Raw genomic sequence first — 4,392 nt, 5'->3', positions numbered from 1 at the left:
GGAGGGTTTCAGGTTTCAGGTGCTTTCAGGTGGCTACACAGACCCTCTCCTTCATGTTGAAAGGGGTTTCGTCCGGTTCCCTTAGCACGGATCAGTCAGGTCTCCCCTTTTCCCAGGAGGGGGCAATTGCTGCTGGCTGAATTGGTGACTTGAGTTCCATTGCAGCCGACCCTCACTCGACCAATACTTTCATCCCTCAGGACCTGGGCTATGGGCCAGTGCTGCCTGGATCATCGGGAGAATTTTGCTTCTAGGGCAAGATTATTGCTCAGGTAACCATCCACCCTGAAATTCTGACATCCCCAGGCTTTACTGCCAAAGGAAATTAAGGGGGAATGGCCTGGAAAGCAGAGCGACCTATCAATAGTACTGAGCACTTCCTATGTGCGGATCACTGCACTAAGCGCTTGGGAGAGCACAGTACAACAGAATTAGCAGACGCTCCCTTGCCCACAACAAACTCTGTCTCGAGGGAGCTTACAGACCTGGTGGAAAGAGCACGGGCTTTGGAGTCAGAGGACCTGGATTCCAATCCTAGCTCCCCTAATTGGCTGCAGCGTGACTTTGGGCGAGTCGCTTAACTTCTCTGTTCTTCAGTCTCCTCATCTGTAAAATGGCAATTCAACACACGTTCTCCCTCCTACGGAGACTCTGAGCTTCGTGTTGGATGAGAACTGTGCCCGATCTGATTGTATCGTATCTACCCCAGTGCTTAGTATAATGCTGGGGACATAGAAAGCATTTTACAAATACCACGATAACTATTACTGTTACTGTGTGGGTGTGAGTGTAGAACATCTGCTGCTCCCCTGAGGGACTAGAAGGATTTATGGTCAGACGGGATAGGCCAGAGCAAGAGTCATCCAGTTGCCTGTGTGTTTTTTAAATCGTATTAAAAATGCTTAGTACAGTTCCCTACATACAGTAAACGTCCAAGAAATACGACTGACTGGTTAAACTCTGATATAACAATACTTCGGTGAAAGGAAAAAAAATAAAGAGAAAAAAATCACCCCAAACCTCACTATTGTTATTGCTGCCCCCTAGTGGCCACTGTTTGCTTTTCAGTATTCAAGAGAGACCCGCTTGTTGGGTTTTTTTTTCCCCAGTGCCAACCTGCAAGTAATAATAATCATTCATTCATTCATTCAATAATAATAATAATGTTGGTATTTGTAAAGCGCTATGTGCAGAGCACTGTTCTAAGCGCTGGGGTAGACCCAGGGGAATCAGGTTGTCCCATGTGGGGCTCACAGTCTTAATCTCCATTTTACAGAGGAGGGAACTGAGGCACAGAGAAGTTAAGTGACTTGCCCACAGTCACACAGCTGACAAGTGGCAGAGCCGGGATTCGAACCCATGACCTCGGACTCCAAAGCCCGTGCTCTCTCCACTGAGCCACGCTGCTTCTCCTAGTGGGTTACATCAGAGACAGTGAGGATGCCCAAGTTCAGTCAGTAAAACAATCGTACTTATTGAGCACTTATTATAATAATAATGGCATCTATTAAGCGATTTCTATGTGCAAAGCACTGTTCTAAGCACTGGGGAGGATACAAGCTGATCAATTTGTCCCACGTGGGGCTCACAGTCTTAATCCCCATTTTACAGATGAGGTCACTGAGGCACAGAGAAGTGAAGGGACTTGCCCAAAGTCACACAGCTGACAAGTGGCAGAGCCGGAATTTGAACCTATGACCTCTGACTCCCAAGCCTGGGCTGTTTCCACTGAGCCATGCTGCTTATTGTGTGGAGAGTACTGTACTAAGCGCTAGGAAGAGTATGATACAGCATAAGACAAGGCGAGAGTGGAGGAGGAGAGGGTGGGGGAAAGGTATAGTATCTCACTAGGCTGTAAACTCCTTGAGGGCAGGAATCGTACCTAGTGACTACTGTCTTTTAGTAGTGGTAGTAACGGCATCGATTAAATACTTACTGTGTGCAGAGCACTGTACTAAGCCCTGGGAGAGAATGAACAGGTGGAAAATAGAGTCTCTGTCCCTAGTAGAGCACTTTCCCAAGTGCTTAGTACACATGCTCTGCACACAGTAAGTGCTCAATAAATACCATTCATTGAAATTTCTCCACGAGCCGCAGACTCCCAAACACCCAAGAATGACTCTACTTTTCTTGCTCTAACATCGTCTTGTCTTATGTGGTCAAGTCATCTCTGAACCATAGCGACGCCATGGACACATCCCTCCCAGAATGCCCCACCTCCATCTGCAATCGTTCCGGTAGTGTATCCACAGAGTTTTCTTGGTAAAAATATATGGAAATGGCTTACCATCGCCTCCCCCCGCACGGTAAACTTGAGTCTCTGCCCTCGGTCCTCTCCCGTGCCGCTCCTGACCAGCACAGATGAGTTTTGACTTGTAGCAGATTGCCTTCCTTCCATTCGCTAGCCGCTGCCCAAGCTAGCAATGGAATGGGCATGCCTCTGCTTGACTCTCCCTCCCATAGTCGAGACCGGTAGAGTACTGGAAACTCTCCAGATGCGACCCTGAGAGGGCTGCCTTAACCAAGGTAGTCCCCCGATTAGACCGTAAGCCCGTCAAAGGGTAGGGACTGTCTCTATCTGTTACCGATTTGTCCATTCCAAGTGCTTAGTACAGTGCTCTGCATATAATAAGCACTCAATAAATACTATTGAATGAATGAATGAATGTAACTGTAGACTTGAAGGGCCAGGAGAAACCTGGATGATGACGGAGTCTCCCATCAGAAATCATGGATGACCCCTGGAACTGAGACTTCCGGGCCGAAAAAATCCGTGCAGAGGAACTGCTGGTGGGGCTGGTGGCTGGCACAGTGCCACTTGCACTCTCTCATCTTGCCAGTTGTGTCTCTATGGAGGCATGGAGTAGGAAGAGGAGCACGTAGGAGGACAGAGACTAGTCCAGCCCCCTGCCTTCACGCAGTATTGGATATCATACAGTTGATCCTGAAACTTTTCCTTATTAATGGCCAGAGAAAGAGCTCCCATAACCTCCTTAGATCTCTGAGGGTTTTCTAAGCAGCGTGGCTTGATGTAAAGAGCCCGGGCCTAGAAGTCAGAGGACCTGGGTTGTAATCCCATCTCTGCCCCTTGCCTTCTGTGTGACCTTAGGCAAGTCATTTCACTTTTCTAAGCCTCAGTTTCCTCATCTGTAAAATAGGGATTCTATATCTGTTTTTGCTCTCTCTCAGACTCTGGGCCCCATGTAGGACAGGGACTGTGTCCATTCTGATTATTTTACATCTTCCCTAGCACTTAATACAGTACTTGGCACGTAGTAAGCACTGAAATAGCACAATTTAATTAATTGCACAATTAAATTATGTACATAATTATTGAGCACCTACTGTGTGCAGAGCATTGTAGAAGCACTCAGGTGGGTACAATACAATAAAGATGAGCTAACAATCTATCTCCCTACTGTCCTCTTCCTCCTCCTGTGAGGTACTAGCTTCAAGGTTTAATCTGTCTAGGGGAGGGTCACCAAGGACTGTTGGCAGATATCTGAGCCTCACCCTGGTGTCCTGGCATCAGACAGGCATTGCTGTGTCTTTTTGATGAGCCTTGGTTTTGGGCAGGAAGGTATGCTGAGCAGATCTGTAGTGAGAATCTAGCAACCAGCCAAGCTAGGAAGAAGGAAGCAAGGTTTAACTTCTTGGGATAAGCATCTTATAACTTTCAAATTTCCCCCGTTGGGAAAGTTTTAAATGTACTCCTGCTGACTGCAGATCTCCAAATGAGAGTTGTTTCTTAACTTTTCATGCCACTGGATCTCTGAAATTTTAGAAGAGAATCTAGTATTTGTAATCCAGAATCTGCACTCATCGTAACTAACTCCTAGCCCAGACCGGGGAGTCAAAGGACCTGAGTTCTAATTCCACCTTCACCACTTGCCTTCTGTGTGATCTTGGAAAAGTCACTTAACTTCTCTTTGCCTCCCATTTCCTCATCTGTAAAATGAGGATTAAATCAATTCTTCTCCCCCTCCCTAGATTGTGAGGCCTATGTGGGACAAGGACTGTGCCTAACCTGCTTATCTTGTCAGCTTGTTGTGGGCAGGGAATGTGTCCCTTAGACTATTATACTGTACTCTCCCAAATGCTTGGTACAGTGTTCGGCACACAGTAAGCGCTCAATAAATATGATAGACTGACAATGTGCCGGACAGTGCTTGGCACATAAGAGTATAATATATAATTATTATTATTATTTAGTGAAGCCTTCACTCTAGAGCCTGTAGACTGGATGATCCTGATTCCCAGGGGTTACCCTGCAAAAGCAATACACAGAATCCAAAATAAACTGAAAGTGGGAAACACGGCCTCACATCCCCCCAGCCACTGGCATTTTTGTCCACTGTGAGGCAGCATCCGTGAGTATGGATGTCTTTGAGA

The 4,392-nt window shown here is 46.7% G+C and overlaps 1 non-coding gene across 1 annotated transcript; it reads right to left on the bottom strand.

The window, feature by feature from the left end:
- Positions 1-2,371: 2,371 nt before the first annotated feature.
- On the bottom strand, positions 2,372-2,513 carry LOC114817516. Its single transcript, XR_003765379.1, has one exon. It is a non-coding gene; the product is annotated as a small nucleolar RNA SNORA7 (small nucleolar RNA).
- Between the last annotated feature and the right edge of the window lie 1,879 nt (positions 2,514-4,392).

This window comes from Ornithorhynchus anatinus, chromosome 16 (genome assembly GCF_004115215.2).
Source record: "Ornithorhynchus anatinus isolate Pmale09 chromosome 16, mOrnAna1.pri.v4, whole genome shotgun sequence".
NCBI classification, from domain to species: domain Eukaryota; kingdom Metazoa; phylum Chordata; class Mammalia; order Monotremata; family Ornithorhynchidae; genus Ornithorhynchus; species Ornithorhynchus anatinus.
Note: the sequence above shows the minus strand (reverse complement) of the source record. Positions and strands in the feature narration are given on the sequence as shown.